The 11,201-nt window shown below is 47.0% G+C and overlaps 1 pseudogene across 1 annotated transcript; it reads right to left on the reverse strand.

Annotated features, from left to right (window-relative positions):
- Window positions 1–8,599: 8,599 nt before the first annotated feature.
- Window positions 8,600–10,264, reverse strand: LOC310790826 (protein MTSS 1 pseudogene; annotated as a pseudogene). Its single transcript has one exon. The product of its transcript is annotated as a protein MTSS 1 pseudogene (transcript).
- Between the last annotated feature and the right edge of the window lie 937 nt (window positions 10,265–11,201).

Consider the following 11,201-nt stretch of genomic DNA (forward strand, 5'->3'; position numbering starts at 1 on the left):
TCCCCGAATTGCTCCCGGTGGCTGTGCCAGCACCCTGCGTGGCAGCTTGCCGCCTTCGGTGTGTGAATCGGTGAATGTAGGCACATTGTAAAGCGCTTTGGATAAAAGTGCTATATAAATGCAGTCCATTTACCATTTACCATGCATGCACACACACACACACACACACACACACACACACACACACACACACACACACACACAGTCTAGCTGTTTATAATCTGAATGACCAGAGGATGCTTATATCATTCATTATCATTGTAAATAGATAGCATCACCAACCAGTTCTTTTTTTTTTAGGATCTCAAATTTCTCAAAAGCAGTTCCAGTGTTTAAAGTGTGCTATCTTTAATTCTTTCGTTTTCTTTTATTTATATTTGAGGCCTACCTATTTTATACAAAAAATAATTATTCATTAATTGGTGTCACACACATCATCCCCCATAGACGAGAGGTGACTGCTCCATATAGCTTTCTTTCATTCATTTTTAATGTCATTATGTATGTATTTTCTGTTTTATGTGAAATACATTGTTTTGCCTTGTGTATGTATGAAATGTGCTATATGAATAAAGTGTGCCTTGCCTTGAGCTCTCTGATGCTCACATAACCACAAGCACATTTTATTCTGAACCAATTTAAAAGTAGTGAAGACTGTTAATTAAAATCTTATGAGCAAGGACAGAAGACGCGTGTTTCTTGCCCAGTAAAAGTGAAAATGGACTGCCATGATGTAAGTGAATTATTTTAATCACAGCGGTTATTGCTGGGAAACCCCAAATACACACTTCAATGCCATAATCAAGTATAATTTTTAAACCGAGATATATACACACACACACACACACACACACGCACACGCACACACACACACACACACACACACACACACACACACACACACACACACACACACACACACACACACACTAGAGCAGTGGTTCTCAAATTGCTTCACATGAGGGACCCCTAAACTGACAGAAATTAGACCATGGACCCTCATTTGATAGGATTTTGTCATATGGACCCCTATAATAAGATTGATGCTTTTAGATGTTTTATTACAGAAAGTGTATAAAACCCATGACCAAAATAGTCATTGTGTTACTTATGAATGGAATTATAGTGAAAATAAATTACCCCCCTTTTGGCTGGGGACCCCCTGGAACCCCCTCAAGGACCCCTGGGGGTCCCCGGACCCCCATTTGAGAACCACTGCACTAGAGGACATGCTTACTGTATGTCGATCACTATAATTGAAAATAGTTTGCATAACCAACCAGTGACACATTGTATCATCTCAAATTTCTCAAAACCAGTTCCAGTGTTTAAAGTGTAACTAACCCCCAAAACACTTTTTTTCAGCTTTTAACCAATGACTTTGGGGGTGATGTGTGAAGAATTCTGGTCAGAATTTCCACATTTGACACCAAACTGTTGCCATTTTACCATTTGTATCATTTTTCAGCAGCATATCTGGCATAAGTGCCCTCTATGGGTGGAACACTGCTTTTTTTTCTCAAATGAATGGGATATTTGACACGTCGTGACGTCACGGTGAACCAAAGACTATGGGATTTCAAGATAGTTACTCCCCTACCCCCCGTACCCTTTCGGCTCCTCACAACTCCAAGCCTATTCCTATTGAAGTTTGCTCTTAAAATACTGAACCAAACGTCGTCAAAGTTGGCACATGTCTTAATTATAGTTAGTTTCCCGCTGAATGTGTCATTACTTTATTAATATCTTACCTGGATAAGCTCGAATGATGATGTTTATATTATCAGTCCGAGTTGGAAGCACTGTCTCCAGCCCAGTGAGGCGGGAGAGAGTCGTACTGTATCCTCATCATCCTCATGCACGAGCCCCAAGCTCCGGGGGCGCACGCAGCAGCAGCTGGGCTCTCTGTGCTCTCTCGGCCAGAGCAGAGAGAGCAGAGAGAGCACAGTCTGACATTTCCGCAAACAAATCTCATCAAAGTTTAGTGTCACAGGCCAGTTTCTTTAAACATTTTGTACCTTTATTTTAACTCTGAATCACCTGAATGACTGTGGGGAGGAGTGACCCTGATTGAAGACAGGTGTCGGTAATTAGTGGAGGGAGCTTTGTGCAGTGGGCTGGCGTCCTTCTCTTCTCTTAAAAGGCAGCCAGAAGCAAGAGGGAAGGAGAGGCTCAGCAGTGTCGCTGGAGATTGTCCACAAAACGACTTGTAGATCAGGACGGAGGATGGCGGAGCAAGCGGCGTGGCGGAAAAAAATGGCGGCAATGGCGTTTGAGAGTGCGAATGAGAATGAATCAGAAAGTGATGAGGATACAAGGGATCTTGAAAATAAACGTAATCGTGTATCAAGTAGTAACTCAAGTGACGGTGGCTATCAGGAAGTGAAGAAGGTGAGGCAAGGGAGTGAGGGTTCGTATAGTGTAGGAATGAGAGCGAAGTCAAAAGTGGATGGAATTTTCAGTAACCTGCATGAGTTGGGAAAGTTTATGGAAAGGAAAGTTGGTGTAGTAAAAGCGATAAGGGTAACTAGAAGTGGGTTGGTAGTAATAGAGTGTGGGTCACAGGATCAGGGAATGAAAGTAATTGAGATAGGTAAGTATAAGCAGTGTATGGTTGAGTGCTTTAAACTAAGCAAAGAGCCGATGAAGAAAGGAGTAGTCAGTGGTGTGCCGCTTGAGGTGGAGGTGGAGTTATTTGAGGAACAGGTAGAGAGTGTGTATGAGGCTAGAAGGATGCCTAGGTTTGTAGAAGGTAGGAAAGAGGATAGTTTATCTGTGTGTCTGTCTTTTAGTGAAGGGATTCCGGAAAGAGTGTTCCTGGACAGTGTGAGCTACAGGGTGAGGCCCTATGAAAGGGCGCCGCTCAGATGTTTCAGTTGTCAAGAGTATGGTCATGTAGCTGCGGTGTGTAGAGGAGATAAAAGGTGTGGTCGGTGTGGGAAGGAAGATTGTGATATGAGGTATGGCAATGAGTGTGAACAGCAGGTGAAATGCCTGCATTGTGAGGGAAAACACTATACAGGATCAGCACAGTGCCCAAAAAGAATCCGAGAAGGAATAGTGAGTAAAGTCAGAGAAAAGAAAGGGTTGTCATATGCTGAGGCTGTCAAAAGTGTGGAGAGGAAACGTGAGAGGGTGGAAAGAAATGAGGATAGCGTGGGTGTACAAAAGGAACCGAGAAAGGAAATGGACAGATCGATTCAGAGTAATGTTATCTGCATGGATAAGAAGCGATTCTTGGCCTTTATTGCTATGGTGTTGAACTGTGCTGCTACTATAACTGGGAAGACTGAGAGGACTGAAATGGTGGTGGATGCTGCAAAGAGGTTCCTGGATGTGGTGGACGTATCGGGAACAGATATCGATAAAATACTGAGGGACGCATTTGCGCAAACTCAGACAATTAACGTCTGAGTGTTAGTATGGACAATATTTATGAATGGGAGCATTTTGGGAAGAAGAACTATAAAGAAGACATCAAATTCCATTTGAACTGTGGAGGGCAGTAATACGCCGAGTAGCGTCTACACTGCCGGAAATCAAAAAGAAGAAGAAGAAGAAGAGGGAAGGAGAGCAGAGGGAGAAGCAGACCTGAGTGAAGCAGACCTGGGTGGGAAGCAGACCTGGGTGGGAAGCAGACCTGGGTGGGAAGCAGACCTGGGTGGGAAGCAGACCTGACGGGGTAGCAGACCTGACAGAAGCAGAGGGAGACAAGCCGACGAGTCCCGGGTAAGACAGCCACACAGACATGGCATCCGGACCTACGGCTGTTGGAGTAACGTCGGAGGAGCGACCTGACGGAACAGACTGCGTGGCTACAGAGGGGGAAGCGTCGCTTGAAGGCAGAGGGGGTTTATCACGATAACCCCCTCTTCAAGATAAGTAACCCCTCTAACAACGATTCCCCTTTTTACTGTTTCCACCATTGCTGATTTTTCCACTGACGTTTTATTATTGATTCGGATTGGCCAAACCGGATTGTATTATATATGACACTGTACTTTTAGCCATAAGCTCTAGTGGTAATGGCCTCTGCCTAACCCAGCCACACCGGTGTCTCCAGAACCAGACTCAGTGCAAATTTCCTGCACTTTAAGCAACGGCCCAGCCAAACTCCCTTCGTTTTTTTTGTGCTTTTTATGAGCTGTGTTGGCCACGAACTGCCCTTGAAGTTTGTCATTTTTTTCACGTGTGCAACTAATTGGAGTGTGGAGCTTTGTCCGCTCCCCCCCTCCAAACTACCCAAGAGGTTTATAATTCACGAGTGGAATTGCTTGCAGTGTCATCCGGTGTTTCGGGACTGTTGGACCAATCACTGACTTTTTATTAGGGAGCCTGGGCCTGTTGATCTGTCGAGTGACTGTCCCCCTTGTTCACCCTTTCAGTCTATCCTGGAGCTGGACGGAGGAGGATTGATCGAGTGGAGGACTTTGGAGGGACACCTATCTCTGGACTGGGGCGGGCCTAGAGTTGCGCCACATGACTTTTTACTCAGATTATTATAAATAAAGATCATTGTTGTATCCTATCTCCTGTCTGTGCCTGGTGGTTTTGGGTGGCTCCCCGTATATATATTTGTGGTGTTTCCAACACTGTTGGCCACCGGTTACATTTGGCGATTGTCGGCAGGATTTTTATATACTTGGGTTGAGCCCCCTAACCATCTGACATGCCAGGAGAAGGATCACAGGGTCCAGGCCAGGCAGAAATGATTTTATCATGAACCTTTGGTTGTCATGTTTTAACCCTGCATAACAAGGTACAGGGATGTGGACTTTGTTTGTCATGTTTTAACCCTGCATAACAAGGCACAGGGATGTGGACTTTGTTTGTCATGTTTTAACCCTGCATAACAAGGCACAGGGATGTGGACTTTGTTTGTCATGTTTTAACCCTGCATAACAAGGCACAGGGATGTGGACTTTGTTTGTCATGTTTTAACCCTGCATAACAAGGCACAGGGATGTGGACTTTGTTTGTCATGTTTTAACCCTGCATAACAAGGCACAGGGATGTGGACTTTGTTTGTCATGTTTTAACCCTGCATAACAAGGTACAGGGATGTGGACTTTGTTTGTCATGTTTTAACCCTGCATAACAAGGTACAGGGTGTGAGTAGCGTCTGCCTGTGTGTGTTGTGTGACTGGGGACCGGGTTCTAAGGGACTAGAACCATTAAGTGTGGGGGGGTGTCACAGGCCAGTTTCTTTAAACATTTTGTACCTTTATTTTAACTCTGAATCACCTGAATGACTGTGGGGAGGAGTGACCCTGATTGAAGACAGGTGTCGGTAATTAGTGGAGGGAGCTTTGTGCAGTGGGCTGGCGTCCTTCTCTTCTCTTAAAAGGCAGCAAGAGGGAAGGAGAGCAGAGGGAGAAGCAGACCTGGGTGGGAAGCAGACCTGGGTGGGAAGCAGACCTGGGTGAAGCAGACCTGGGTGGGAAGCAGACCTGACGGGGTAGCAGACCTGACAGAAGCAGAGGGAGACAAGCCGACGAGTCCCGGGTAAGACAGCCACACAGACATGGCATCCGGACCTACGGCTGTTGGAGTAACGTCGGAGGAGCGACCTGACGGAACAGACTGCGTGGCTACAGAGGGGGAAGCGTCGCTTGAAGGCAGAGGGGGTTTATCACGATAACCCCCTCTTCAAGATAAGTAACCCCTCTAACAACGATTCCCCTTTTTACTGTTTCCACCATTGCTGATTTTTCCACTGACGTTTTATTATTGATTCGGATTGGCCAAACCGGATTGTATTATATATGACACTGTACTTTTAGCCATAAGCTCTAGTGGTAATGGCCTCTGCCTAACCCAGCCACACCGGTGTCTCCAGAACCAGACTCAGTGCAAATTTCCTGCACTTTAAGCAACGGCCCAGCCAAACTCCCTTCGTTTTTTTTGTGCTTTTTATGAGCTGTGTTGGCCACGAACTGCCCTTGAAGTTTGTCATTTTTTTCACGTGTGCAACTAATTGGAGTGTGGAGCTTTGTCCGCTCCCCCCCTCCAAACTACCCAAGAGGTTTATAATTCACGAGTGGAATTGCTTGCAGTGTCATCCGGTGTTTCGGGACTGTTGGACCAATCACTGACTTTTTATTAGGGAGCCTGGGCCTGTTGATCTGTCGAGTGACTGTCCCCCTTGTTCACCCTTTCAGTCTATCCTGGAGCTGGACGGAGGAGGATTGATCGAGTGGAGGACTTTGGAGGGACACCTATCTCTGGACTGGGGCGGGCCTAGAGTTGCGCCACATGACTTTTTACTCAGATTATTATAAATAAAGATCATTGTTGTATCCTATCTCCTGTCTGTGCCTGGTGGTTTTGGGTGGCTCCCCGTATATGTATTTGTGGTGTTTCCAACACTGTTGGCCACCGGTTACATTAGCGTACATGTAAAATATAACGCTATACTACGACGTGACAACGTGACAAAGCTTCTCTAAACACATCGGCTACTATCATATATTTCCCTGCATCCCTCCTACTGAGATTATATCGGTATTGATTTTGGACAGACTGAATGCGCGGAGGAGGAGGAGAGATCTGCAGCTGTGCCCTGAGAGACATTCACCTCGCTCCGACTATAGCAGGCTACTCAGCTACTGATGCTGTGCCCGTCTGTGAAAAGCGTCCTGTCCAGTCGCACCTTCGCAAACAGATGCGGGATTCCCTCAATCCTGTGCTGTATCTCAGACTGTATTGAACAGAAAAATCGCACACCAGCTATTTCTGTGTTTGTTTGTTGCTCCGTGAGGTTACAGAGCGCCCCATGCATGCAGCAGGCTGTTTCGCCAGCCGGGGTCTGGCAGGAGGGAGGAGGCGCAACCTGCACTGCGCTGAGAGGAAAACTTTTGCACAACTTTTAACAAGAATCACGAAAAGCCCCCAAACTAAAATGAAAAAGGGACTATATGGCGAGTTGGACGAGGGAATGACGTAGAGAAATCTCGCATTGTGTTACCCCAGAACGGGGGGTTTGTCGTATTGTGCGGTGTGCTGCGGTAACGAGCCGCACATCACTTTGCTCTTATCGATAAGACGCCCACATACACACACATGGAAAAAATAATTAAATTTCTAGTTCGCCACTGAATTACCAAATTTATATAACTTTCAACCATTTTAAGCAACGCTGTTTCCATACAGACCACCAGCGTTGGATAGTTGTTGATATTTATAAAGATATTGCCCCTCTCAAATAAATTATTTTTGAGGCGGTAGGCAAACTGTAATGGCGTCGATTTCCGAAAAAAAATCTTGACTTGAACACAGCCAAAGAGTCTAGTATAGACAAGAGTATATGTAATTTCTTGGTTTTTTCCATAGGTATTTTCAAATCACTGTTCTGATACATATCTGGGGGGTTAGTCCCCCTTTAAAGTGTGCTATCTTTGTTTATTTAGTTTTCTTTTATTGATGTTTTAGGCCTATTTTATACACAATGATTCATTAATTGGCGTTCCACACATGATCCCAACATAAGTGTAGAAGCAGTGGTTTTGAAAGTGGGGGCCGGCGCCCCCCAGGGGTTCCACAGCAAAAAGGGGAATAATAGAGTGCTTGTATTGGGGGCTTTCGAGGCTTGTTGATACGACGAATGGCAGTTGGGAATCTTGTGACGAGGGGTTTTGGTCTTGGCAGACCTCAGTCTCATGCCGGGAGGGAGCATTTCAAAGAGTTTGAAAATATACATACACTAACAAAAACCACAGAAAAGTTACAAAATTACATACTGACAGTGAGATAGTGAAAAAAAATCACCAGTGTGTGTGTTCCAGACCACCTGGTCTGGAACATGACATCATCACTGATGACATCATCACCGATGACATCACTGATGACATCATCACTGAACTAATGCCTCAGCCAGGAAGAATGACATCACTGATGACATCATCACTGACATCACTGATGACATCACATCATTCGGTTATTATATTCTGCTCACTCACACACACACACACACACACACTTCTCAAATTATAATAAGATATAATTTCTTTTTTTCCCCTCTCTTTTGACAATCATCCCGCGACACATGAGAGTACTTGACGACATCATAGACTTGTGACATCATCAGAGATGTCATTGTTTTGTCTTTTAGATCTTTTCAATAATCAATTGCCTGGGTTCAGATTTTTTGAAAAATTGTACGAAGAACATTTGATTAGAATCACACAATGCCATTTCATTGACGATATTAACATTGTCTGCAAGGTCAAATGTGGCAGTAAAAGCCGGAGCTGGAGTTTGGGCTACCTTGGTCCAATGATGTGAACACAGACCTGCCATATTGCCCAGAGCCGCCTGTTTCAAAGTTGAAGGACTGTCAGTAAGAGAAATTTCCCTTTCCCATATAGGCCATGTTGATACATTGTAGCTGCAAAAACAACTGCTCTATTTTGAGAAAAAGACATATTAATGTAAATGTCACACCCATTACATCTTACAGATATGGTTACAAAATTACTACAGTACAAATAGACAAAGATAAAGTGAACTTAAACAGTGTGTAAACAGCTGTGCAACATTGTAGTCAAATATAATGCACATGGAGTAGGTGAAATTAACTTAAAAGATACAATTTGTGTGCTTAAATGGCTGGCGTGGAGCGATCGTTCGTCACGGTCCTTCGGAGCTTGACTCCTCTGAGGAGGGTCAACATGTCTCCTCCTCCTCGGCCCCCCCGGCTCTCCTCTGGGTCTTGGTCCTGGGCCGGGGGCGGAGCCTGGGCCTGGTAGTGAGCGTCGTGCCCCAGAGCCGGCGCAGCTGCCTGGGTAGCCGAGCCTGGCCTCTGCTGCTGGAAGAGCCGCTGTTGCTGGTACTGCTTTTGATGATGCTGATTTTGTTGCTGTTGATGTTGCAACTGTTGCAGTTGCTGAAGCAACGACTGCTGAGGTTGACACAGTTGCTGTTGTTGATTAGGTTGCTGGTATTGTTGCTGCTGTTGATTATATTGCTGTTTGGTTTGAAGCTGCTGGGTCATCAGCTGCTGCGGACGGTGCTGCTGCGACTGCTGTGTGTTATGTTGCTGTTGGCTGAGTTGCTGGATTTGTAGGCTCTGTGTGGAGGGGCAGAGTTTGTTGTGACCCAAACCACCGGCCAGCGGAGCTCCTCCCACAGGGGGAGGCATGAAAACCTGCTCGCCGCTCCCTGCGTTGCCTGCCAGGGCCTCCAGGGGCACCTTGGGGGTGCAGATGAGGATGGGCACCGCCCCACTGAACGTCCCCATCCGATAGGCTGCCGGTTGGCAGCGGATGGTGGCCGTGTGAGACTGCGACTGGTGCAGGGAGCCGCCCATCACCTCGGGCTCGGCAAATAGGCTGACGGTGGAGGCGGACCGTTTGGACTGCGGGTCCTGGATGTGTATTCCATCCATAGCACAGCTGATGGAGGAGTCCAGGGAGAGAACACTCGCTGATCCGGACAGGTAGTCACTGATAATACTCTTCCTGGACAGTGTGTTACTAGGAGAGGCTGGAGGCGTCTGGTAGGTGTAGTTGAAATCAGAACACTTCAGGTCCAAAATCACCCTTTCGCTGGCTGGATGCAGCTTAGTGGGCTCAGCTGTCAGGTTGGTCATCTCTTCTAGAATGGTCTGCAGGTGGATCACGTCTTCCAGCATGCCGACCTCATGGTCCAGCACAGGTTTGAGCATGGTGACGAAGCTGCAGTAGCGTCCTCTCTCCTCGATCATTGCTCTGCATACCGCTCTCTTCTCGGTCTCCTCCAGGACGGCGTAACTGACTTGAAGGTCCTGCAGCGCGTAGTCCAGCTGGCCCTGCACCTTGTACTTCCCTTTCTTCACCTTCTTCTGCAGTTTGATGGTGTCTGAAATCTTCCTCTTGACGTCCGCCCTCGCCTTCTTACACTCTTTGACGTGGTCTTTGTCCAGCTGACTGGCCACCTTCTTCCACTCCTTCATCTTTAACTCCAATGGAGAGATGAGACTGTCCGAGAGGGCTGTAGTAAGCAGTTTGAGTTTGGACTCGATTTTGTGGTGTCTCATACACATTCTGGTTAACGCAGAGCCAATCTCCTTGGTCGCACCTCTGGTTCCAGTGGCTATGTCTGCCACCTTCTGAAAGGCATCCAGGAAGGCTCCGCTCACCAAGATGGTCGTCCTGAGCTGTGATTGTAGCTTGGTTCCTTTGCTTACAAAGTCCTCCCATGCAGGATAACTGCCCTTCATGTCGTTCATGGTGAGCTGGAAGAGCCCTCCCAAGGCGCTGCATTCCTTCTCTTTACCTGCATCCATTTTACACAGGCTTGGAAATATCAAGTTGCACCGGTCCAATTTATAGCCCCATGCAATGAAGGATTTATGATGTCACTGATGATGTCACATTTCACTCTTTGTTGGTCTTCTGATTGGTCCGCTAAAGGGTGCGTTACCTTGGCTCCTCCCCATAGCAACCATTGCTAACGTCCTGCAGTTGGACAAACGGCCCTGGGCAAGCTCTTTGTTAGCGCGTACCACACTGGCAATTCAACCCATTGAGTGCTGTTCTGTCAGCACAGAGTATATGTGGCCTGCAGCCTGCAGGGTGACAGAACAGAGTATATGTGGCCTGCGGCCTGTAGGGTGACAGCACAGAGTATATGTGGCCTGCAGCCTGCAGGGTGACAGAACAGAGTATATGTGGCCTGCAGGGTGACAGCACAGAGTATATGTGGCCTGCAGCCTGCAGGGTGACAGAACAGAGTATATGTAGCCTGCGGCCTGTAGGGTGACAGCACAGAGTATATGTGGCCTGCAGCCTGCAGGGTGACAGAACAGAGTATATGTGGCCTGCAGCCTGCAGGGTGACAGCACAGAGTATATGTGGCCTGCAGCCTGCAGGGTGACAGAACAGAGTATATGTGGCCTCCAGGGTGACAGAACAGAGTGGCCTGCAGCCTGCAGGGTAACAGAACAAAGTATATGTGGCCTGCAGCCTGCAGGGTGACAGAACAGAGTATATGTGGCCTGCAGGGTGACAGCACAGAGTATATGTGGCCTGCAGCCTGCAGGGTGACAGCACAGAGTATATGTGGCCTGCAGCCTGCAGGGTGACAGCACAGAGTATATGTGGCCTGCAGCCTGCAGGGTGACAGAACAGAGTATATGTGGCCTGCAGGTGTGACAATATACATTAAAGTATGTTCCTTTTTGGTGTTGTGTGTCGTGTGTGTGTGTGTGTGTGTGTGTGTGT

This window comes from Poromitra crassiceps (assembly GCF_964638095.1).
Source record: "Poromitra crassiceps genome assembly, chromosome: 15".
In the NCBI taxonomy this organism is placed as follows: domain Eukaryota; kingdom Metazoa; phylum Chordata; class Actinopteri; order Beryciformes; family Melamphaidae; genus Poromitra; species Poromitra crassiceps.